This window comes from Calliopsis andreniformis, unplaced genomic scaffold, assembly GCF_051401765.1.
Source record: "Calliopsis andreniformis isolate RMS-2024a unplaced genomic scaffold, iyCalAndr_principal scaffold0008, whole genome shotgun sequence".
Lineage (NCBI taxonomy): Eukaryota > Metazoa > Arthropoda > Insecta > Hymenoptera > Andrenidae > Calliopsis > Calliopsis andreniformis.
The window spans coordinates 12436691-12464600 of NW_027480426.1; positions in this window are offsets into that span (position 1 = coordinate 12436691).

A 27910-nucleotide genomic window follows, 5' to 3' on the forward strand; every position below is an offset into this window, starting at 1 on the left:
ATAGCTACCAGTGTGAAAGTTACGGTCATTTCTACGTTCCGGGCAACCCAGGCTTCACTCTAGGGCATTGCTCCACCACATCGAATAGCTACGGCTTTAGATGTCAACTCCCGAAGCATAAAATACAATATAAATACAACGGTAGTTTACCGTATGACAGCAGTAATTGCAACCAGTGTAAAAGTAATGGTCATTTCTATGTCCCGGGCAACCAAGGCTTCACTCTAGGGCGTTGCTCCACCACATCGAATAGCTACGGCCTTACAAGTCAACGCCAGAAGCATAAAATACAATTTAATACAACAGTTTTTGCATCGTATATAATGAATAATTGCAACCAGTGTAATGGTCATTTCTACGTTCCGGGCAACCTAGGCTTCACTCTAGGGCGTTGCTCCACCAGATCGTATAGTTAGGGCCTGAGAAGTCAACAACAGGAGCATAAAATGCAATATAAATACAACAGTTTTTCCATCGTATAACAGGAATAATTGCAACCAGTGTGAAAGTAATGGTCGTTTATACGTTCCGGGCAACCCAGGCGTCACTCTATGGCGTTGCTCCACCACAGCTAATCGCTACGGCCTTAGAAGTCAACGCCAGAAGCATAAAATACAATAAAAATGCAACAGTCTTTACATCGTATAAACCGAATAATTGCAACCTGTGTGAAGGCTATGATCATATCTACGTTCCGGGCAACCTAGGCATCACTGTAGGGTGTTGCTCCACCATATCGAATAGGTATGGCCATAGAAGTCAACGCCCGAAGCATAAAATACAATAAACATACAACAGCCTTTCCACCGTATATAATGTATATTAGCAAACAGTGTGAAAGTAATGGTCTTTTCTACGTTCCGGGCAACCTAGGCTTCACCCTAGGGCGTTGCTCCACCAGATCGAATAGTTAGGGCCTTAGAAGTCAATGCCCGAGGCGTAAAATACAATAAAGGTACAACAGTTTTTCCATTCTATAGCAGGAATAATTGCAACCAGTGTGAAGGTAATGGTCATTTCTACGTTTCGGGCAACCTAGGCTACTCTCTAGGACGTTGCTCCACCAGATCGAATAGCTAGGAACTTAGAGTTCAACGCCAGAAGCATAAAATACAATTTAAATACAAAAGTTTTTCCATAGTATAAAACGAATAAGTGCAAACACTGTGAAAGTAATGGCCATTTCTACGTTCCGGGCATCCTAGGTTTCACTCTATGGCGTTGCTCCACCACATCGAATAGCTACGGCCTTGGAAGTCAATGCCAGAAGCATAAAATACAATATAAATACAGAAGCTTTTCCACTGTATAACAGGAATAATTGCAACCAGTGAGGAGGTGATGGTCATTTCTACATTCCGGGCAACCTAGGCTACACTCTAGGGCGTTGCTCCACCAGATCGAATAGTTAGGGCCTTCGAAGACAACGCCTGAAGCATAAAATACAATATAAATACAACAGACTTTCCATCGTATAAAACGAATAATTGCAACCAGTGTGAAAGGTATGGTCCTTTCTACGTTGCCGGCAACCTAGGCTTCACTTTAGGGCGTTACTCCACCACATCGAATAGTTAGGACCTAAGAAGTCAACACCAGAAGCGTAAAACACAATATAAATACAACAGCTTTTCCATCGCATATAATGTACATTTGCAAACAGTGTGAAAGTAATGGTCACTTCTACGTTCGGGGCAACATAGGCTTCACTCTAGGGTGTTGCTCCACGAGATCGAATAGTTAGGGACTTAGAATTCTACGCCAGAAGAATAAAGTACAATAAGAATCCAACAGTCTGTCCATCGTATAACAGGAATAATTGCATCCAGTGTGAAAGTAATGATCATTTCTACGTTCCGAGCAGCCTAGGTTTCGTTCTAGGGCGTTGCTCCACCACATCGACTAGTTAGGGCCTTACAAGTCAACACCAGAAGCATAAAATACAATATAAATACAACAGTATTTCCATTGTATAAAATGAATAATTGCAAACAGTGTGGAAGTAATGGTCATTTCTAAGTTGCGGGCAACCTAGGCTCCACTCTAGGGCGTCGCTCCACCACATCGAATAGCTACGGCCTTCGAAGTCAACGCCTGAAGCATAAAATACAATATAAATACAACAGTCTTTCCATCGTATAAAACGAATAATTGCAACCGGTATGAAAGTTATGGTCATTTCTACGTTCCGGGCAACCTAGGCTCCACCCAAGGGCGTTGCTCCACCACATCGAAGTGTTAGGGCCTTAGAAGTCAACGCCCGAAGCATCAAATACAATAAAAATACAACAGTTTTTCAATCGTATAACAGGAATAATTGTAGCCAGTGTGAAAGTGATCGTCATTTCTACGTTCCGGGCAACCTAGGCATCACTCGAGGGCGTTGCTCCACCAGATCGAATAGGTAGGGACTTAGAATTCAACGACAGAAGCATAAAATACGATATATGTACAGCAGTTTCCCCATCGTATAAAACGAATAATTGCAACCAGTGTGAAAGTAATGTCCATTTCTACTTTCCGGGCACCCTAGACTAAATTCTGAGGCATTGCTCCACCAGATAGAATACATAGGGCCTTAGAAGTCAACGCCAGAAGCATAAAATACACTGTAAATGGCACAGCTTTTCCATTGTATAAAACTAATAATTGCAACCTGTGTAGAAGCAATGGTCATTTCTAAGTTGCAGGCAACCTAGGCTACACTCTAGGGCGTCGCTCCAACACATCGAATAGCTAGCGACTTAGAATTCAACGCCAGAAGCATAAAGTACAATAAAAATCGAACAGTTTGTCCATCGTATAACAGAAATAATTGCAACCAGTGTGAAAGGAATGATCATTTCTACGTTCAGGGCAGCCTAGGCTTCACTCTAGGGCGTTGCTCCACCAGATCGGATAGCTATAGACTTAGAATTCAACGCCAGAAGTATACAATACAATAAAAATACAACAGTTTAGCCATCGTATAACAGGAATAATTGCAACCAGTGTGAAAGTAATGATCACTTGTACGTTCCGGGCAGCCTATGTTTCGTTCTAGGGCGTTGCTCCACCACATCGACTAGTTAGGGCCTTACAAGTCAACGCCAGAAGCATAAAATACAATATAAATGCAACAGTTTTTCCATTGTATAAAACGCATAATTGCAAACAGTGTGGAAGTAATGGTCTTTTCTAAGTTGCGGGCAACCTAGACTCCACTCTAGGGCGTCGCTACACCACATCGAATAACTACGGCCTTAGAAGTCAACGCCAGAAGCATAAAATACAATGTAAATACAACAGCTTTTCCATTGTATAAAACGAATAATTGCAACCAGTGTGAATGTAATGGTCATTTCTACGTTCCGGGCAACCCAGGCTTCACTCTAGGGCGTTGGTTCACGATATCGAATAGTTAGGGTCTTACAATTCTACGCGAGAAGCATAAAATCCAATAAAAATGCAACAGTTTTTCCATCGTATAAAACGAATAATTGCAACCAGTATGAAAGTTATGGTTATTTCTACGGTCCGGGCAACCTAGGCTTCGCCCTAGGGCGTTACTCCACCAGATCCAATAGTTAGGGCATAAGAAGTCAACGCCAGAAGCATAAAATACAAAATAAATACAACAGCTTTTTCATCATATAAAACGAGTAATTGCAACCAGTGTGAAAGTTATGGTCATTTCTACGTTACGGGCAACCGAGGCTTCACTCTAGGGCGTTGCTCCAACAGATCGAATAGTTAGGGTATTGGAAGTCATCGCCAGAATCATAAAATACATTATAAATGCAACAGTTTTTCCATCGTATAACAGGAATAATTGCAACCAGTGTGAAAGGTATGGTCATTTCTACGTTCCGGGCAACCTAGGCTTCACCCTAGGGTTTTGCTCCATCAGATCCATAGTTAGAGCCTAAGAAGTCAACGCCAGAAGCATAAAATACATAATAAATACAACAGTTTTTCCATCGTATAAAAGGAATAATTGCAAACAGTGTGAAAGTTATGGTCATTTCTACGTTTCGGGCAACCGAGGCTTCTCTCTAGGGCGTCGCTCCAACAGATCGAATAGTTAGGGCCTTAGAAGTAAACGTCAGAAGCATAACATGCAATATAAATACAACAGTTTTTCCATTGTATAAAACGAATAATTGCAACCAGTGTGAATGTAATGGTCATTTCTACGTTCCAGGCAACCTAGGCTTCACTCTAGGGCGTTGGTTCACGAGATCGAATAGTTAGGGTCTTACAATTCTACGCCAGAAGCATAAAATGCAATAAAAATGCAACAGTTTTTCCATCGTATAAAACGAATAATTGCAACCAGTATCAAAGTTATGGTTATTTCTACGGTCCGGGCAGCCTAGGATTCACACTAGGGCGCAGCTCCACCAGGTCGAATAGTTAGGACCTTAGAAGTCAACGGCTGACGCATAAAATACAATATAAATACAACAGCTTTTCCATTGTGTATAATGTGTATTTGCAAACAGTGTGAAAGTAATGGTCATTTCTACGTTGCGGGCAACCTAGGCTTCACTCTAGGGTGTTGTTCCACCAGATCGTATAGTTAGGTCCTAAGATTTCAACGCCAGAAGAATACAATACAATATAAGTACAACAGTTTTTCCATCGTATAAAATGAATAATTGCAAACATTGTGAAAGTAATGGACATTTCTACGTTCCGGGGACCTAGGCCTCACTCTAGGGCGTCGCTCCACCACATGTAATAGCTACTGGCCTTAGAAGTCAACGCCAGAAGCATAAAATACAATATAAATACAACAGCTTTTCCATCGTATAAAATGAATAATTGCAAACAGTGTGAAAGTAATGGTCATTTCTACGTTCCGGGCAACCTAGGCTTCACTCTAGGAGGTTGCTCCACCACATCTAATAGCTACGGCCTTAGAAGTCAACGCCAGAAGTATAAAATAAAATAAAAATCCAACAGATTGTCTATCGTATAACAGGAATAATTGCAACCAGCGTGAAAGTAATGGTGTGTTCTACCTTCCGGGCAACCTAGTCTTCACTATAGGGCGGTGCTCCACCAGATCAAATAGTTAGGGCCTAAGAAGTCAACGCCAGAAGCATAGAATACAATAAAGATGCAACAGCTTTTCCATCGTATAAAACGAATAATTGCAATCAGTGTGAATGTTATGGTCATTTCCACATTCCGGGCAACCTAGGCTTCACTCTAGGGCGTTGCTCCAACAGATGGAATAGTTAGGGCCTTAGAAGTCAACCCCAGAAGCATAAAATACAATAAAGATGCAACAGTTTTTCCATCGTATAACAGGAATAACTGCAACCAGTGTGAAAGGTATGGTCATTTCTACGTTCCGGGCAGCATAGGCTTCACTCTAGGGCATTGCTCCACCAGATCGCATAGTTAGGGCCTTAGAAGTCAACACCAGAAGCATAAAATACAATAAAGATGCAACAGCTTTTTCATCGTATAAAACGAATAATTGCAACCAGTGTCAAACTTATGGTCGTTTCCACATTCCGAGCAACCTAGGATTCACCCTTGGACGTTTCTCGACCAGATCGAATACATAGGGCCTTAGAAGTCAACGCCAGAAGCATAAAATACACTATAAATACAACAGTTCTTCCATCGTTTAGCAGGAGTAATTGCAGCCAGTGTGAAAGATATGGTCATTTCTACGTTTCGGGCAACCGAGGCGTCACTCTAGGGCTTTGCTGCACCAGATCGAATAGCTACGGCCTTAGAAGTAAACGCCAGAAGCATAAAATACAATATAAATATAACAGTTTTTCCAACGTATGTAACGAATAATTGCAACCTGTATGAACGTTATGGTCATTTCTACGTTCCGGGCAACCTAGGCTTCACCCTAGGGCGTTGTTCCACCAGATGGAATGGTTAGGGCCTATGAAGTCAACGCCAGAAGCATAAAATACGATATAAATACGGCAGCTTTTCCATCGTATAAAACGAATAATTACATCCAGTGTGAAAGCTATGGCCATTTCTACGTTCCGGACAACCTAGGCTTCACTCTAGGGCGGTGCTCCACCAGATCAAGTAGTTATGGCCTAAGAAGTCAACGCCAGAAGCATAAAATACAATATAAATACAACAGCTTTTCCATCGTATAAAATGAATAATTGCAAACAGTGTGAAAGGAATGGCCATTTCTACATTCCGGGCAACCTAGGCTTCACTCTAGGAGGTTGCTCCACCACTTCTAATAGCTATGGCCTTAGAAGTCAACGCCAGAAATATAAAATACAATATAACTACAACAGCTTTACCATCGTATAAAATGAATACTTGCAAGCAGTGTGAAAGTAATGGTCATTTCTACGTTCCGAGCAACCTAGGCTTCACTCTAGGGCGTTGCTCCACCAGATCGCACAGTTAGGGCCTTAGAAGTCAACACCAGAAGAATAAAATACAATAAAAATCCAACAGTTTGTCCATCGTATAACAGGAATAATTGCAACCAGTGTGAAGGTAATGGTGTGTTCTACGTTCCGGGCAACCTAGTCTTCACTCTAGGGCGGTGCTCCACCAGATCAAATAGTTAGGGCCTAAGAAGTCAACGCCAGAAGCATAAAATACAATATATATACAACAGGTTTTCCATCGTATATAATGTATATTTGCAAACAGTATGAAAGTAATGGACATTTCTACGTTCCGGGCAACCTAGGCATCACTCTAGAGCTTCGCTCCACCACATCTAATAGCTACGGCCTTAGAAGTCAGCGCCAGAAGCATAGAATACAATAAAGATGCAACAGCTTTTCCATCGTATAAAACGAATAATTGCAATCAGTGTGAAGGTTATGGTCATTTCCACATTCCGGGCAATCTAGGCTTCACTCTAGGGCGTTGCTCCACCAGATCGAATAGTTAGGGCCTTAGAAGTCAACCCCAGAAGCATAAAATACAATAAAGATGCAACAGTTTTTCCATCGTATAACAGGAATAACTGCAACCAGTGTGAAAGATATGGTCATTTCTACGTTCCGGGTAACCTGGGATTCACTCTAGGGCGTTCGTCTACCAGATCGTATAGCTAGGGACTTAGAATTCAACGCCAGAAGAATAAAATACAATATAAGTACAACAGTTTTTCCATCGTATAAAATGAATAATTGCAAACATTGTGAAAGTAATGGACATTTCTACGTTCCGGGGACCTAGGCCTCACTCTAGGGCGGTGCTCTACCAGATCAAATAGTTATGGCCTAAGAAGTCAACGCCAGAAGCATAAAATACAATATAAATACAACAGCTTTTCCATCGTATAAAATGAATAATTGCAAACAGTGTGAAAGTAATGGCCATTTCTACATTCCGGGCAACCTAGGCTTCACTCTAGGAGGTTGCTCCACCACTTCTAATAGCTACGGCCTTAGAAGTCAACGCCAGAAATATAAAATACAATATAACTGCAACAGCTTTACCATCGTATAAAATGAATACTTGCAAGCAGTGTGAAAGTAATGGTCATTTCTACGTTCCGAGCAACCTAGGCTTCACTCTAGGGCGTTTCTCCACCAGATCGCACAGTTAGGGCCTTAGAAGTCAACACCAGAAGTATAAAATACAATAAAAATCCAACAGTTTGTCCATCGTATAACAGGAATAATTGCAACCAGTGTGAAGGTAATGGTGTGTTCTACGTTCCGGGCAACCTAGTCTTCACTCTAGGGCGGTGCTCCACCAGATCAAATAGTTAGGGCCTAAGAAGTCAACGCCAGAAGCACAAAATACAATATATATACAACAGGTTTTCCATCGTATATAATGTATATTTGCAAACAGTATGAAAGTAATGGACATTTCTACGTTCCGGGCAACCTAGGCATCACTCTAGAGCTTCGCTCCACCACATCTAATAGCTACGGCCTTAGAAGTCAGCGCCAGAAGCATAGAATACAATAAAGATGCAACAGCTTTTCCATCGTATAAAACGAATAATTGCAATCAGTGTGAAGGTTATGGTCATTTCCACATTCCGGGCAATCTAGGCTTCACTCTAGGGCGTTGCTCCACCAGATCGAATAGTTAGGGCCTTAGAAGTCAACCCCAGAAGCATAAAATACAATAAAGATGCAACAGTTTTTCCATCGTATAACAGGAATAACTGCAACCAGTGTGAAAGATATGGTCATTTCTACGTCCCGGGCAGCATAGGCTTCACTCTAGGGCATTGCTCCACCAGATGGCATAGTTAGGGCCTTAGAAGTCAACACCAGAAGCATAAAATACAATAAAGATGCAACAGCTTTTCCATCGTATAAAACGAATAATTGCAACCAGTGTGAAACTTATGGTCATTTCCACATTCCGAGCAACCTAGGCTTCACTCTAGGAGGTTGCTCCACCACTTCTAATAGCTACGGCCTTAGAAATCAACGCCAGAAACATGAAATACAATATAACTACAACAGCTCTACCATCGTATAAAATGAATACTTGCAAACAGTGTGAAAGTAATGGTCATTTCTACGTTCCGAGCAACCTAGGCTTCACTCTAGGGCGTGGCTCCACCAGATCGCACAGTTAGGGCCTTAGAAGACAACGCCAGAAGCATAAAGTACTATAAAAATCCAACAGTTTGTCCATCGTATAAGAGGAATAATTGCAACCAATGTGAAGGTAATGGTGTGTTCTACGTTCCGGGCAACCTAGTCTTCACTCTAGGGCGGTGCTCCACCAGATCAAATAGTTAGGGCCTAAGAAGTCAACGCCAGAAGCATAAAATACAATATATATACAACAGGTTTTCCATTGTGTATAATGTGTATTTGCAAACAGTGTGAAAGTAATGGTCATTTCTACGTTGCGGGCAACCTAGGCTTCACTCTAGGGTGTTGTTCCACCAGATCGTATAGTTAGGTCCTAAGATTTCAACGCCAGAAGAATACAATACAATATAAGTACAACAGTTTTTCCATCGTATAAAATGAATAATTGCAAACATTGTGAAAGTAATGGACATTTCTACGTTCCGGGGACCTAGGCCTCACTCTAGGGCGTCGCTCCACCACATGTAATAGCTACTGGCCTTAGAAGTCAACGCCAGAAGCATAAAATACAATATAAATACAACAGCTTTTCCATCGTATAAAATGAATAATTGCAAACAGTGTGAAAGTAATGGTCATTTCTACGTTCCGGGCAACCTAGGCTTCACTCTAGGAGGTTGCTCCACCACATCTAATAGCTACGGCCTTAGAAGTCAACGCCAGAAGTATAAAATAAAATAAAAATCCAACAGATTGTCTATCGTATAACAGGAATAATTGCAACCAGCGTGAAAGTAATGGTGTGTTCTACCTTCCGGGCAACCTAGTCTTCACTCTAGGGCGGTGCTCCACCAGATCAAATAGTTAGGGCCTAAGAAGTCAACGCCAGAAGCATAGAATACAATAAAGATGCAACAGCTTTTCCATCGTATAAAACGAATAATTGCAATCAGTGTGAATGTTATGGTCATTTCCACATTCCGGGCAACCTAGGCTTCACTCTAGGGCGTTGCTCCAACAGATGGAATAGTTAGGGCCTTAGAAGTCAACCCCAGAAGCATAAAATACAATAAAGATGCAACAGTTTTTCCATCGTATAACAGGAATAACTGCAACCAGTGTGAAAGGTATGGTCATTTCTACGTTCCGGGCAGCATAGGCTTCACTCTAGGGCATTGCTCCACCAGATCGCATAGTTAGGGCCTTAGAAGTCAACACCAGAAGCATAAAATACAATAAAGATGCAACAGCTTTTTCATCGTATAAAACGAATAATTGCAACCAGTGTCAAACTTATGGTCGTTTCCACATTCCGAGCAACCTAGGATTCACCCTTGGACGTTTCTCGACCAGATCGAATACATAGGGCCTTAGAAGTCAACGCCAGAAGCATAAAATACACTATAAATACAACAGTTCTTCCATCGTTTAGCAGGAGTAATTGCAGCCAGTGTGAAAGATATGGTCATTTCTACGTTTCGGGCAACCGAGGCGTCACTCTAGGGCTTTGCTGCACCAGATCGAATAGCTACGGCCTTAGAAGTAAACGCCAGAAGCATAAAATACAATATAAATATAACAGTTTTTCCAACGTATGTAACGAATAATTGCAACCTGTATGAACGTTATGGTCATTTCTACGTTCCGGGCAACCTAGGCTTCACCCTAGGGCGTTGTTCCACCAGATGGAATGGTTAGGGCCTATGAAGTCAACGCCAGAAGCATAAAATACGATATAAATACGGCAGCTTTTCCATCGTATAAAACGAATAATTACATCCAGTGTGAAAGCTATGGCCATTTCTACGTTCCGGACAACCTAGGCTTCACTCTAGGGCGGTGCTCCACCAGATCAAGTAGTTATGGCCTAAGAAGTCAACGCCAGAAGCATAAAATACAATATAAATACAACAGCTTTTCCATCGTATAAAATGAATAATTGCAAACAGTGTGAAAGGAATGGCCATTTCTACATTCCGGGCAACCTAGGCTTCACTCTAGGAGGTTGCTCCACCACTTCTAATAGCTATGGCCTTAGAAGTCAACGCCAGAAATATAAAATACAATATAACTACAACAGCTTTACCATCGTATAAAATGAATACTTGCAAGCAGTGTGAAGGTAATGGTCATTTCTACGTTCCGAGCAACCTAGGCTTCACTCTAGGGCGTTGCTCCACCAGATCGCACAGTTAGGGCCTTAGAAGTCAACACCAGAAGAATAAAATACAATAAAAATCCAACAGTTTGTCCATCGTATAACAGGAATAATTGCAACCAGTGTGAAGGTAATGGTGTGTTCTACGTTCCGGGCAACCTAGTCTTCACTCTAGGGCGGTGCTCCACCAGATCAAATAGTTAGGGCCTAAGAAGTCAACGCCAGAAGCATAAAATACAATATATATACAACAGGTTTTCCATCGTATATAATGTATATTTGCAAACAGTATGAAAGTAATGGACATTTCTACGTTCCGGGCAACCTAGGCATCACTCTAGAGCTTCGCTCCACCACATCTAATAGCTACGGCCTTAGAAGTCAGCGCCAGAAGCATAGAATACAATAAAGATGCAACAGCTTTTCCATCGTATAAAACGAATAATTGCAATCAGTGTGAAGGTTATGGTCATTTCCACATTCCGGGCAATCTAGGCTTCACTCTAGGGCGTTGCTCCACCAGATCGAATAGTTAGGGCCTTAGAAGTCAACCCCAGAAGCATAAAATACAATAAAGATGCAACAGTTTTTCCATCGTATAACAGGAATAACTGCAACCAGTGTGAAAGATATGGTCATTTCTACGTTCCGGGTAACCTGGGATTCACTCTAGGGCGTTCGTCTACCAGATCGTATAGCTAGGGACTTAGAATTCAACGCCAGAAGAATAAAATACAATATAAGTACAACAGTTTTTCCATCGTATAAAATGAATAATTGCAAACATTGTGAAAGTAATGGACATTTCTACGTTCCGGGGACCTAGGCCTCACTCTAGGGCGGTGCTCTACCAGATCAAATAGTTATGGCCTAAGAAGTCAACGCCAGAAGCATAAAATACAATATAAATACAACAGCTTTTCCATCGTATAAAATGAATAATTGCAAACAGTGTGAAAGTAATGGCCATTTCTACATTCCGGGCAACCTAGGCTTCACTCTAGGAGGTTGCTCCACCACTTCTAATAGCTACGGCCTTAGAAGTCAACGCCAGAAATATAAAATACAATATAACTGCAACAGCTTTACCATCGTATAAAATGAATACTTGCAAGCAGTGTGAAAGTAATGGTCATTTCTACGTTCCGAGCAACCTAGGCTTCACTCTAGGGCGTTTCTCCACCAGATCGCACAGTTAGGGCCTTAGAAGTCAACACCAGAAGTATAAAATACAATAAAAATCCAACAGTTTGTCCATCGTATAACAGGAATAATTGCAACCAGTGTGAAGGTAATGGTGTGTTCTACGTTCCGGGCAACCTAGTCTTCACTCTAGGGCGGTGCTCCACCAGATCAAATAGTTAGGGCCTAAGAAGTCAACGCCAGAAGCACAAAATACAATATATATACAACAGGTTTTCCATCGTATATAATGTATATTTGCAAACAGTATGAAAGTAATGGACATTTCTACGTTCCGGGCAACCTAGGCATCACTCTAGAGCTTCGCTCCACCACATCTAATAGCTACGGCCTTAGAAGTCAGCGCCAGAAGCATAGAATACAATAAAGATGCAACAGCTTTTCCATCGTATAAAACGAATAATTGCAATCAGTGTGAAGGTTATGGTCATTTCCACATTCCGGGCAATCTAGGCTTCACTCTAGGGCGTTGCTCCACCAGATCGAATAGTTAGGGCCTTAGAAGTCAACCCCAGAAGCATAAAATACAATAAAGATGCAACAGTTTTTCCATCGTATAACAGGAATAACTGCAACCAGTGTGAAAGATATGGTCATTTCTACGTCCCGGGCAGCATAGGCTTCACTCTAGGGCATTGCTCCACCAGATGGCATAGTTAGGGCCTTAGAAGTCAACACCAGAAGCATAAAATACAATAAAGATGCAACAGCTTTTCCATCGTATAAAACGAATAATTGCAACCAGTGTGAAACTTATGGTCATTTCCACATTCCGAGCAACCTAGGCTTCACTCTAGGAGGTTGCTCCACCACTTCTAATAGCTACGGCCTTAGAAATCAACGCCAGAAACATGAAATACAATATAACTACAACAGCTCTACCATCGTATAAAATGAATACTTGCAAACAGTGTGAAAGTAATGGTCATTTCTACGTTCCGAGCAACCTAGGCTTCACTCTAGGGCGTGGCTCCACCAGATCGCACAGTTAGGGCCTTAGAAGACAACGCCAGAAGCATAAAGTACTATAAAAATCCAACAGTTTGTCCATCGTATAAGAGGAATAATTGCAACCAATGTGAAGGTAATGGTGTGTTCTACGTTCCGGGCAACCTAGTCTTCACTCTAGGGCGGTGCTCCACCAGATCAAATAGTTAGGGCCTAAGAAGTCAACGCCAGAAGCATAAAATACAATATATATACAACAGGTTTTCCATCGTATATAATGTATATTTGCAAACAGTGTGAAAGTAATGGACATTTCTATGTCCCGGGCAACCTAGGCGTCACTCTAGGGCTTCGTTCCACCACATCTAATAGCTACGGCCTTAGAAGTTAACGCCAGAAGCATAGATTACAATAAAGATGCAACAGCTTTTCCATCGTATAAAACGAATAATTGCAATCAGTGTGAAGGTTATGGTCATTTCCACATTCCGGGCAACCTAGGCGTCAATCTAGGGCGTTGCTCCACCAGTTCGAATAGTTAGAGCCATAGATTGCAACGCCAGAGGCATAAAATACAATAAAAGTGCAACAGTTTTTCCATCGTCCAACAGGAATAACTGCAACCAGTGTGAAGGTAATGGTATGTTCTACGTTCCGGGCAACCTAGGCTTCACTCTAGGGCGGTGCTCCACCAGATCAAATAGTTAGGGCCTAAGAAGTCGACGCCAGAAGCATAAAATACAATATAAATACAACAGCTTTTCCATTGTATATAATGTGTATTTGCAATCAGTGTGAAAGTAATGGTCATTTCTACGTTGCGGGCAACCTAGGCTTCACTCTAGGGCGTTGCTCCACCAGATCGCACAGTTAGGGCCTTAGAAGTCAACACGAGAAGTATAAAATACAATAAAAATCCAACAGCTTGTCCATCGTATAACAGGAATAATTGTAACCAGTGTGAACGTAATGGTATGTTCTACGTTCCGGGCAACCTATGCTTCACTCTAGGGCGATGCTCCACCAGATCAAATAGTTATGGCCTGAGAAGTCAACGCCAGAAGCATAAAATACAATAAAGATGCAACAGTTTTTCCATCGTATAACAGAAATAATTGCAACCAGTGTGAAGGTAATGGAATGTTCTACGTTCCGGGCAACCTAGGCTTCACCCTAGGGCGTTGCTCTGACAGATTTAATGGTTAGGGCCTTAGAAGTCAACGCCCGAAGCATAAAAGGCAATAAAAATACAACAGTCTTTCCATGATATAACAGGAATAATTGCAACCAGTTTGAAAGTGATGGTCATTTCTACGTTCCGGGCACCCTAGGCTTCACTCTAGGGCGTTGCTCCACCAGATCGAATAGTTGGTGCCTTAGAATTCAACGCCAGAAGCATAACATACAATATAAATACAACAGTCTTTCCATCTTATAAAACGAATAATTGCAACCTTTGTGATGGTTATGGTCATGTCTATGTTCCAGGCAACCTAGGCTTCTCTGTAGGGTGTTGCTCCACCAGAGCGAATAGGTAGGGCCACAGAAGTCAACGCCAGAAGCATAAAATTCAATATAAATACAACAGCTTTGCCATCGTATAAAATGGATAATTGCAAACAGTGTGAAGGTACTGGTCATTTCTACGTTTCGAGCAACCTAGGCTTCGCCCTAGGGCGTTGCTCCACCAGATCGAATAGTTAGGGCCTTAGAAGTAAACGCCAGAAGCGTATAATACAATATAAATACAACAGCTTTTCCATCGTATATAATGTATGTTTGCAAACAGTGTGGAAGTAATGGTCATTTCTACGTTCCGGAGAACCTAGGCTTCACTCTAGGGTGTTGCTCCACCAGATCGAATAGTTAGGGAGTTAGAATTCAACGCCAGAAGCATAAAATACAATTAAAATGCAACAGTTTTTCCATCGAATAGAAGGAATAACTGCAACCAGTGTGAAAGTACGGGTCATTTCTACGTTCCGGGTAACCTGGATTTCACTCTAGGGCGTTGCTCCACCATATCGAATAGTTAGGGCCTAAGAAGTCAACGCCAGAAGAATAAAATACAATATAAGTACAACAGTTTTTCCATCGTATAAAACGAATAATTGCAAATATTGTGAAAGTAATGGTCATTTCTGCGTTCCGGGCAACCTAGGCGTCACGTTAGGGCGTTGCTCCACCGCATCTAATAGCTATTTCCTTAGAAGTCCACGCCAGAAGCATAAAATACAATATAAATACAACAGCTTTTCCATCGTATAGAACGAATAATTGCAACCAGTATGAAAGTTACGGTCATTTCTACGTTCCGGGCAATCTAGGCTTCACCCTAGGACGTTGTACAACCATATCGAATAGTTAGGGCCCAAGAAGTCAACGCCAGAAGAATAAAATACAATATAAGTACAACAGCTTTTCCATCGTATAAAACGAATAATTGCAACCAGTATGAAAGTTACGGTCATTTCTACGTTCCGGGCAATCTAGGCTTCACCCTATGGAGTCGCTCCACCAGATCGAGTAGTTAGGGCCTTATAAGTCAACGCCAGAAGCATAAAATACAATAAAGATGCAACAGTTTTTCCATCGTATAACAGAAATAATTGCAACCAGAGTGAAGGTAATGGTATGTTCTACGTTCCGGGCAACCTAGGCTTCACTCTAGGGCGTTACTCCACCAGATTGAATAATTAGAGCCTTAGAAGTCAACGCCCGAAGCATAAAATGCAATAAAAATACAACAGTTTTTCCATCGTATAACAGGAATAATTGCAACCAGTTCGAAAGTGATGGTCATTTCTACGTCCCGGGCAACCTAGGCTTCACCCTAGGGCGTTGTTCCGACAGATTTAATAGTTAGGGCCTTAGAAGTCAACGCGCGAAGCATAAAATGCAATAAGAATACAACAGTTTTTCCATCATATAACAGGAATAATTGCAACCAGTTTGAAAGTGATGGTCATTTCTACGTTCCGGGCACCCTAGGCTTCACTCTAGGGCGTTGCTCCACCAGATCGAATAGTTGGTGCCTTAGAATTCAACGCCAGAAGCATAAAATACAATATAAATACAACAGTCTTTCCATCGTATAAAACGAATAATTGCAACCTTTGTGATGGTTATGGTCATGTCTATGTTCCAGGCAACCTAGGCTTCTCTGTAGGGTGTTGCTCCACCAGAGCGAATAGGTAGGGCCACAGAAGTCAACGCCAGAAGCATAAAATTCAATATAAATACAACAGCTTTGCCATCGTATAAAATGGATAATTGCAAACAGCGTGAAAGTACTGGTCATTTCTACGTTCCGAGAAACCTAGGCTTCACCCTAGGGCGTTGCTCCTCCAGATCGTATAGTTAGGGCCTTAGAAGTAAACGCCAGAAGCGCATAATACAATATAAATACAACAGCTTTTCCATCGTATATAATGTATATTTGCAAACAGTGTGGAAGTAATGGTCATTTCTACGTTCCGGACAACCTAGGCTTCACTCTAGGGTGTTGCTCCACCAGATCGAATAGTTAGGGAGTTAGAATTCAACGCCAGAAGCATAAAATTCAATATAAATACAACAGCTTTGCCATCGTATAAAATGGATATTTGCAAACAGTGTGAAGGTACTGGTCATTTCTACGTTTCGAGCAACCTAGGCTTCGCCCTAGGGCGTTGCTCCACCAGATCGAATAGTTAGGGCCTTAGAAGTAAACGCCAGAAGCGTATAATACAATATAAATACAACAGCTTTTCCATCGTATATAATGTATGTTTGCAAACAGTGTGGAAGTAATGGTCATTTCTACGTTCCGGAGAACCTAGGCTTCACTCTAGGGTGTTGCTCCACCAGATCGAATAGTTAGGGAGTTAGAATTCAACGCCAGAAGCATAAAATACAATTAAAATGCAACAGTTTTTCCATCGGATAGAAGGAATAACTGCAACCAGTGTGAAAGTACGGGTCATTTCTACGTTCCGGGTAACCTGGATTTCACTCTAGGGCGTTGCTCCACCATATCGAATAGTTAGGGCCTAAGAAGTCAACGCCAGAAGCGTAAAATACAATATAAATACAACAGATATTCCATCGTATAAAACGAATAATTCCAACCAGTATGAACGTTATGGACATTTCTAAGTTCCGGGCAACCTAGGCTTCACCCTAGGGCGTTGCTCTAGCACATCGAATAGCTACGGCCTAAGAAGTCAACGCCAGAAGCATAAAATACAATATAAATACAACAGCTTTTCCATCGTATAAAATGAATAATTGCAAACAGTGTGAAAGTAATGGTCATTTCTACGTTCCGGGCAACCTAGGCTTCGCTCTAGGACGTTGCTCCACCACATCTAATAGCTACGGCCTTAGAAGTCAACGCCAGAAGCATAAAATACAATATAACTACAACAGCTTTGCCATCGTATAAAATGAATAATTGCAAACAGTGTGAAAGTAACGGTCATTTCTACGTTCCGAGCAACCTAGGCTTCACTCTAGGGCGTTGCTCCACCAGATCGCACAGTTAGGGCCTTAGAAGTCAACGCCAGAAGCATAAAACACAATATAAATACAACAGTTTTTCCATCGAATAGAAGGAATAACTGCAACCAGTGTGAAAGTACGGGTCATTTCTACGTTCCGGGTAACCTGGATTTCACTCTAGGGCGTTGCTCCACCATATCGAATAGTTAGGGCCTAAGAAGTCAACGCCAGAAGAATAAAATACAATATAAGTACAACAGTTTTTCCATCGTATAAAATGAATAATTGCAAATATTGTGAAGGTAATGGTCATTTCTGCTTTCCGGGCAACCTAGGCGTCACATTAGGGCGTTGCTCCACCGCATCTAATAGCTATTTCCTTAGAAGTCAACGCCAGAAGCATTAAATGCAATATAAATACAACAGTTTTTCCATCGTATAAAACGAATAATTGCAACCAGTGTGAAAGTTATGGTCATTTCTACGTCCCGGGCAACCTAGGCTTCACTCTATGGCGTTGCTCGACCACATCGAATAGTTACGGCCTTAGAAGTCAACGTCTGAAGCATAAAAGACAATAAAAATACATCAGTTTTTCCATCGTATAAACCGAATAATTGCAACCAGTATCAAGGTTATGGTCATTTCTACTTTCCGGGCAGCCTAGGATTCACTCTAGGGCGTTGCTCCAACAGATTGAATAGTTAGGGCCTTAGAAGACAACGCCCGAAGCATAAAATGTAATAAAAATATAACAGTCTTCTCATCGTATAAAACGAACAATAGCAACCAGTGTGAAGGTTATGGTCATTTCTACGTTTCGGGCATCCTAGACTTAACTCTGAGGCGTTGCTCCACCAGATCGAAGAGTTAGGGCCTTAGAAGTCAACGGCAGAAGCATAAACTACAAAATAAATACAACAGTCTTTCCACCGTATAAAACGAATAATTGCAACCTGTGTGAAGGTTATGGTCATATCTACGTCCGGGCAACCTAGGCTTCACTGTAGGGTGTTGCTCCACCAGAGCGAATAGTTAGGGCCATAGAAGTCAACGCCAGAAGCATAAAATACAATATAAATACAACAGCTTTGCCATCATATAAAATGAATAATTGCAAACAGTGTGAAAGTACTGGTCATTTCTACGTTCCGAGCAACCTAGGCTTCACTCTAGGGCGTTGCTCCACGAGATCGAATAGTTAGGGAGTTAGAATTCAACGCCAGAAAAATAAAATACAATTAAAATGCAACAGTTTTTCCATCGTATAGCAGGAATAACTGCAACCAGTGTAAAAGTACTGGTCATTTCTACGTTCCGGGTAGCCTGGGTCTCACTCTAGGGCGTTGCTCCACCATCTCGAATAGTTAGGGCCTAAGAAGTCAACGCTAGAAGAATAAAATACAATATAAATACAAAAGCTTTTCCATGGTATACAATGTATATTTGCAAACAGTGTGAAAGTAACGGTTATTTCTACGATCCGGGTAACCTAGGCTACACTCTAGGGCGTAGCTCCACCACATCGAATAGCTCCGGCCTTAGAAGTCAACGCCTGAAGCATAAATTACAATAAAAATACAACACCTTTTTAATCGTATAACAGGAATGACTGCAACCAGGGTGAAGGTAATGGTCATTTCTACGTTCCGGGCAACCTAGGCTTCACCCAGGGGCGTTGTTCCACCAGATCGAATAGCCAGGGCATAAGAAGTGAACGCCAGAAGCACAAAATACAATGTAAATACAACAGTTTTTCCATCGTATAAAACGAATAATTGCACCCAGTATGAAAGTTAAGGTCCTTTCTACTTTCAGGGCAACCTAGGCTTCATCCTAGGGCGTTGCTCCACCAGATTGAATAGTCAGAGCCTTAGAAGTCAACGCCCGAAGCATAAAATGCAATAAAAATACAACAGTTTTTCCATCGTATAACAGGAACAATTGCAACCAGTTTGGAAGTGACGGTCATTTCTACGTTCCGGGCAACCTAGGCTTCACTCTAGGACGTTGTTCCACCAGATCGAATAGTTGGGGCCTAAGAAGTCAACGCCAGAAGAGTAAAATACAATATAAGTACAACAGTTTTTCCATCCAATAAAATGAATAATTGCAGACATTGTGAAAGTAATTGTCATTTCTACGTTCCCGGCAACCTAGGCTTCACTCTAGGGCGTTGCTCCACGAGATCGAATAGATAGGGAGTTAGAATTCAACGCCAGAAGCATAAAATACAATTAAAATGCAACAGTTTTTCCATCGTATATCAGGAATAATTGCAACCAGTTCGAAAGTGATGGTCATTTCTACGTCCCGGGCAACCTAGGCTTCACCCTAGGGCGTTGCTCCGACAGATTTAATAATTAGGGCCTTAGAAGTCAACGCCCGAAGCATAAAATGCAATTAAAATGCAACAGTTTTTCCATCGTATAACAGGAATAATTGCAACCAGTGTGAAGGTAATGGTATGTTCTACGTTCCGGGCAACCTTGGCTTCACTCTAGGACGTTGTTCCACCAGATCGAAAAGTTGGGGCCTAAGAAGTCAACGCCAGAAACATAAAATACGATATAAACACAACTGCTTTTCCATCGTATATAATGTATACTTGCAAACAGTGTGAAAGTAATGGTCATTTCTACGTTCCGGGCAACCTAGGTTTTACTCTAGGGCGTTGCTCCACCAGATCGAATAGTTAGGGCCTAAGAAGTCAACGCCAGAAGCGTAAAATACAAAATAAATACAACAGATTTTCCATTGTATAAAACGAATAATTGCAACCAGTGTGAAAGTTATGGACATTTCTACACTCCGAGCAATCTAGGCTTCACTCTAACGCGTTGCTACACCAGATCGAATAGTTAGGGCCTAAGAAGTCAACGCCAGAAGCATAAAATACAATAAAGATGCAGGAGTCTTTCCATCGTAAAACAGGAATAATTGCAACCAGGGTGCAGGTAATGGTATGTTCTACGTTCCGGGCAACCGAGGCTTCACTCTAGGGCGGTGCCCCACCAGATCAAATAGGTAGGGCCTAAGAAGACAACGCCAGAAGCATAAAATACAATATAAATACAACAGCTTTTCCATCGTATAGAACGAATATTTGCAACCAGTGTGAAAGCTATTTACATTTCTTCACTCCGAGCAACCTAGGCTTCACTCTAGGGCGTTGCTCCACCAGATCGAATAGTTAGGGCCTAAGAAGTCAACGCCAGAAGCATAAAATACAATAAAAATGCAACATTTTTTCCATCGTATAGCATGACTAATTGCATACAGTGCGAAAGTAGTGATCATATCGACGTTTCGGGCATCCTAGACTTAACTCGGAGGCGTTGATCCACCAGGTCGACGAGTTAGGGCCTTAGATGTCAACGCCAGAAGCATAAACTACAATATAAATACAACAGCTTTTCCATCGTATATAATGTATATTTGCAAACAGAGTGAAAGTAATGGTCGTTTCTACGTTCCGGGCAACCTATGCTTCACTGTAGGGTGTTGCTCCACCAGATGGAATAGTTAGGGCCTAAGAAGTCAACGCCATAAGCATAAAATACAATAAAGATGCAACAGTTTTTCCATTGTATAACAGGAATAACTGCACCCAGTGTGAAGGTAATGGTATGCTCTACGTTCCGGGCAATCTAGGCTTCACTCTAGGGAGGTGCCCCACCAGATCAAATAGTTAGGGCCTAAGAAGTCAACGCCAGAAGCATAAAATACAATATAAATATAACAGTTCTTCCATCGTATAAAACGAATAATAGCAACCAGTGTGAAAGTTACGGTCATTTCTACTTTCCGGGCAACCTAGGCTTCACTCTAGGGCGTTGCTCCACCACATCGAATAGCTACGGCCTTACAAGTCAACGCCAGAAGCATAAAATACAATTTAATACAACAGTTTTTCCATCGTATAAAATGAATAATTGCAACCAGTGTAATGGTCATTTCTACGTTCCGGGCAACCTAGGCTTCACTCTAGGGCGTTGCTCCACAAGCAGCGAAACCTAGGTTGCCCGGAACGTAGGAATGACCATTACTTTCACACTGGTTGCAATTATTCGTTTTATACGATGGAAAAACTGTTATATTTATTATGTATTTGGTGCTTCTGGCGTTGACTTCTAAGTCCCTAGCTATCCGATCAGGTGGATCGACGCCCTAGAGCGGAGCATAGCTTGCCCGGAACGTAGAAACGATCATTACTTTCACTCTGGTTGAATTATTCATGCTACACGATGGAAAAACTGTTGCATTTTTATTGTAATTTCTGCTTCTGTATTTGACTTCTAAGGTCCTAGCTATTCGATCTGGTGGGGCAACAACCAAGAGTGAAGCCTATGTTGCCCGGGACGTGGAAATGATCACAACTTTGACACTGGTTGCAATCGTTCGTTTTATACAATGGAAAAACTGTTGTATTTGTGTTGTATTTTATGCTTCTGGCGTGACTTCCATGGCCGTAGCTATTCGATGTGGTGTAGCAACGCCCTAGCGTGAAGCCTAGGTTGCCCGAAACGTAGAAATGACCATTACTTTCACACTGTTTGCAATTATTCAATTTATTCGGTGGAAAAGCTGTTGTATTTATATTGTATTTTATGCTCCTGGCGTTGAGTTCTTAAGCCCTATCTATTGGATCTGGTGGACAAGCGCCCTAGAGTGAAGTCTAGGTTGCCCGGAACATAGAAATGACCATTACTTTCACACTGTTTGCAATTATTCATTTTATACGGTGGAAAAGCTGTTGTATTTATATTGTATTTTATGCTTCTGGCGTTGACTTCAAAGGTCGTGGCTATTAGATGTAGTGGAGCAACGCCCTAGGGTGACGCCTAGGTTGCGTGGAACGTAGAAATGACCATTACTTTCACACTGGTTGCAATTATTCCTGTTATTCAATGGAAAAACTGTTGTATTTTCATTGTATTTTATGCTTCTGGCTTTGACTTCTTAGGCCCTAACTATTGGATCTGTTGGATAAACGCCCTAGAGTCAAGCCTAGGTTGCCGAGAACGTAGAAATGGCCATTACTTCCACACTGGTTGCAGTTATTCGTTTTATACGATGGAAAAACCGTTGTATTTATTTTTTATCTGGTGTTTCTGACGTTGACTTCTTAGGCCGTAGCTATTGGATCTGGTGGACCAACGCCCTAGAGTGAACCCTAGGTTGCCCGGAACGTAGAAATGACAATACCTCTCACACTGTTTGCTATTATTCCCGTTATAAGATGGAAAAACTGTGTATTTATATTGTGTTTTATGCTTCTGGCGTTGAATTCTAAGGCCGTAGCTATCAGATATGGTGGAGCAACGCCCTAGAGTGACGCCTAGGTTGCCCGGAACGTAGAAATGACCATTACTATCACAATGTTTGCAATTATTCGTTTTATACGATGGAAAAACTGTTGGACTTGTATTGTATTTTATTCTTCTGGCGTTGACTTCTTAGGCCGTAACTATTAGATGTGGTGGAGCAACTCCCTAGAGTGAAGCCTAACTAGCCCGGAACGTAGAAATCAACATTACCCTCACGCTTGTGGCAATTATTCATTTTATACAATGGAAAAACTATTGTATCTATATTGTATTTTATGCTTCTGTCGGTGTTTTCTACGGACCTAACTACACGATCTGGTGGAGCAACACCCTAGAGTGAAGCCTAGGTTGCACGGAACTTAGAAATGGTCATTACTTTCACACTGGTTGCAATTATTCATGCTATACGATGGAAAAGCTGTTGCATATTTATTGTATTTTCTACTTCTGGCTTTGATTTCTATGGTCCTAGCTAGTCGATATGGTAGCGCAACGTCCATGAGTGAAGCCTATGTTGCCCGGAACATAGAAATGATCATTAGTTTCACACTGGTTGCAATTATTCCTGTTATACGATGGAGGGACTGTTGTGTTTTTATTGTATTTTATGCTTCTGTCGTTGTTTTCTAAGGCCCTAACTACTCGATCTGGTGCGGCAACGTCCAAGAGTGCAGCCTATGTTGCCCGGAACGTAGAAATCACCATCAGTTTCAGAACTGGTAGCAATGATACCTTTTATACAGTGGCAAAGCTGTTGTATTTTTATTGTGTTTTATGCTTCTGTCGTTGTTTTCTAAGGCCTTAACTCTTCGATCTGGTGGAACAACGCCCTGGAGTGAAACCTAGGATTCCCGGAACGTAGAAATGACCAAAACTTTCACAGTGGTTGCCATTATTCGTTTTATACGATGGAAAATCTGTTGTATTTATAGTGTACTTTATGCTTCTGGCGTTGACTTCTTAGGCCCTAACTATTCGATCTGGTGGAACAACGTCTCACTGTTAAGTCTAGGACACCCGAAAGGTCGAAATAATCATTACTTTCACACTGGTTATAATTATTCATGCTATACGATGGAAAAGCTGTTGCATATTTATTGTATTTTCTGCTTCTGGCTTTGACTTGTATCGTCCTAGACATCCGATCTGGTAGGGCAACGTCCAAGAGTGAAGACTATGTTGCCCGGAACGTAGAAATGACCATTAGTTCCACACTGGTTGCAATTATTCCTGTTTTACGATGGAGGGAATGTTGTATTTTTATTGTATTTTATGCTTCTGGCGTTGACTTCTTAGGCCCTAACTATTCGATCTGGTGGAGCAACGCCCTAGAGCGGATCCTAGGTTGCCCGGAACGTAGAAACGACCATTACTTTCACTCTGGTTGAATTATTCATGCTACACGATGGGAAAGCTGTTGCATTTTTATTATAATTTCTGCTTCTGTATTTGACTTCTAAGGTCCCAGCTATTCGATCTGGTGGGGCAACGTCCAAGAGTGAAGCCTAGGTTGCCCGGAACGTAGAAATGACCATTACTTTCACATTGGTTGCAATTATTCCTGCTATACGATGGAAAAACTGTTGTACTTATATTGTATTTTATACTTCTGGCGTTGACTTCTAAGGCCCTAACTATGCGATTTTGTGGCAACGCCCTAGAGTGAAGCCTAGGTTGCCCGAAACGTAGAAATGAGCATAACTTTCACGCTGGTTGCAATTATTCGTTTTATACGATGGAGAAACTGTTGTATTTACGTTGTATTTTATGCTTCTGGCGTTTATGTCTAAGTTCGTAGCTACTCGATGTTGTGGAGCAACGGCCTAGAATGAAGCGTAGGTTGCCCGGAACGTAGAAATAACCATAACTTTCACAAAGGTTGCAATTTTTCGTTTAATACGATGGAAAAGCTGTTGTATTTATATTGTGTTTTATGCTTCGGGCGTTGACTTCGGAGGCCCTAACTATTCGGTCTGGTGTAGCAACGCACTAGAGTGAAGCCTAGGTTGCCCGGAACGTAGAAATGACAATGTCTTTCACACTGGTTGCAATTATTCCTGTTATACGATGGAAAAACTCTAGTATTTTGATTGTATTTTATGCTTCAGGCGTTGTCTTCTAAGGTCGCAGCTATTCAACGTGGTGTAGCAACGCCCTAGAGTGATGCCTAGGATGCCCGGAACGTAGAAACGACCATCACTTTCACACTGTTTGCAAATATTCATTTTATACAGTGGAAAAGCTGTTGTATTTACATAGTATTTTATGATTCTGGCGTCGACTTCTAAGGCCGTATCGATTTGATGTGGTGGAGCTACGCCCTAGAGTGAAGCCTAGGTTGCCCGGAACGTAGAAATGACCATTTCTTTCACATTGGTTGCAATTACTCCTGCTATAAGATGGAAAAACTGTTGGACTTATGTTGTATTTTATGCTTCTGGCGTTGACTTCTAAGGCCACAACTATTGGATCTGGTCTAGGAACGCCCTAGAGTGAAGCCTAGGATGCCCGAAACGTAGAAATGACCATAACTTTCACGCTGGTTGCAATTATTCCTGTTATACGATGGAAGGACTGTTGTATTTTTATTGTATTTTATGCTTCTGGCGTTGTCTTCTAATGTCGCAGCTATTCAACGTGGTGTAGCAACGCCATAGAGTGAAGCCTAGGATGCCCGGAACGTAGAAATGACCATCACTTTCACACTGTTTGCAAATATTCATTTTATACAGTGGAAAAGCTGTTGTATTTATATTGTATTTTATGCTTCTGGCGTTGACTTCTAAGGCCGTAACTATTCGATCTGGTGTAGCAACGCCCTAGAGTGAAGCCTAGGTAGCCCGAAACGTAGAAATGACCATATCCTTCACACTGGTTGCAATTATTCCTGTTATACGATGGAAAAACTGTTGTATTTTTATCGTAATTTATGCTTCAAGCGTTGTCTTCTAAGGTCGTACCTATTCGACGGGGTGGGGCAACGCCCTAGAGTGAAGCCTAGGTTTCCCGGAATGTAGAATTGACAATTACTTTCACACTGTTTGCAAATACTCATTTTATACTGTGGAAAAGCTGTTGTATTTATATTGTGTTTTACGATTCTGGCATTGACTTCTTAGGCCCTAACTATTCGACCTGGTGGATCAATGCCCTAGAGTGAAGCCTAGGTTGCCGGGAACGTAGAAATGACCGTAACTTTCACATTGTTTGCAATTATTCACTATATACGATGGAAAAACTATATAATTATATTGTATTTTATGCTTCTGGCGTTGACTTCTAAGGCCGTATATATTCGATGTGGTGGACGAACGCCCTAGAGTGAAGCCTACGTTGCTCGGAACGTAGAAATGACAATACCTTTCACACTGTTTGCTATTATTCCCGTTATAAGATGGAAAAACTGTGTATTTATAATGTGTTTTATGCTTCTGGCGTTGAATTCTAAGGCCGTAGCTATCAGATGTGGTGGAGCAACGCCCTAGAGTGACGCCTAGGTTGCCCGGAACGTAGAAATGACCATTACTATCACAATGTTTGCAATTATTCGTTTTATACGATGGAAAAACTGTTGGACTTGTATTGTATTTTATTCTTCTGGCGTTGACTTCTTAGGCCGTAACTATTAGATGTGGTGGAGCAACGCCCTAGAGTGACGCCTAGGTTGCCCGGAACGTAGAAATGACCATTACTTTCACAGTGTTTGCAATTATTCATTTTATACGAAGGAAAAACTGTTGTACTTGTATTGTATTTAATTCCTCTGGCGTTGACTTCTTAGGCCGTATCTATTCGATGTGGTGGAGCAACTCCCTAGAGTGAAGCCTAACTAGCCCGGAACGTAGAAATCAACATTACCCTCACGCTTGTGGCAATTATTCATTTTATACAATGGAAAAACTATTGTATCTATATTGTATTTTATGCTTCTGTCGGTGTTTTCTACGGACCTAACTACACGATCTGGTGGAGCAACACCCTAGAGTGAAGCCTAGGTTGCACGGAACTTAGAAATGGTCATTACTTTCACACTGGTTGCAATTATTCATGCTATACGATGGAAAAGCTGTTGCATATTTATTGTATTTTCTGCTTCTGGCTTTGATTTCTGTGGTCCTAGCTAGTCGATATGGTAGCGCAACGTCCATGAGTGAAGCCTATGTTGCCCGGAACATAGAAATGATCATTAGTTTCACACTGGTTGCAATTATTCCTGTTATACGATGGAGGGACTGTTGTGTTTTTATTGTATTTTATGATTCTGTCGTTGTTTTCTAAGGCCCTAACTACTCGATCTGGTGCGGCAACGTCCAAGAGTGCAGCCTATGTTGCCCGGAACGTAGAAATCACCATCAGTTTCAGAACTGGTAGCAATGATACCTTTTATACAGTGGCAAAGCTGTTGTATTTTTATTGTGTTTTATGCTTCTGTCGTTGTTTTCTAAGGCCTTAACTCTTCGATCTGGTGGAACAACGCCCTGGAGTGAAACCTAGGATTCCCGGAACGTAGAAATGACCAAAACTTTCACAGTGGTTGCCATTATTCGTTTTATACGATGGAAAATCTGTTGTATTTATAGTGTACTTTATGCTTCTGGCGTTGACTTCTTAGGCCCTAACTATTCGATCTGGTGGAACAACGTCTCAGTGTTAAGTCTAGGACACCCGAAAGGTCGAAATAATCATTACTTTCACACTGGTTATAATTATTCATGCTATACGATGGAAAAGCTGTTGCATATTTATTGTATTTTCTGCTTCTGGCTTTGACTTGTATCGTCCTAGACATCCGATCTGGTAGGGCAACGTCCAAGAGTGAAGACTATGTTGCCCGGAACGTAGAAATGACCATTAGTTCCACACTGGTTGCAATTATTCCTGTTATACGATGGAGGGACTGTTGTATTTTTATTGTATTTTATGCTTCTGGCGTTGACTTCTTAGGCCCTAACTATTCGATCTGGTGGAGCAACGCCCTAGAGCGGATCCTAGGTTGCCCGGAACGTAGAAACGACCATTACTTTCACTCTGGTTGAATTATTCATGCTACACGATGGGAAAGCTGTTGCATTTTTATTATAATTTCTGCTTCTGTATTTGACTTCTAGAGTCCCAGCTATTCGATCTGGTGGGGCAACGTCCAAGAGTGAAGCCTAGGTTGCCCGGAACGCAGAAATGACCATTACTTTCACATTGGTTGCAATTATTCCTGCTATACGATGGAAAAACTGTTGTACTTATATTGTATTTTATACTTCTGGCGTTGACTTCTAAGGCCC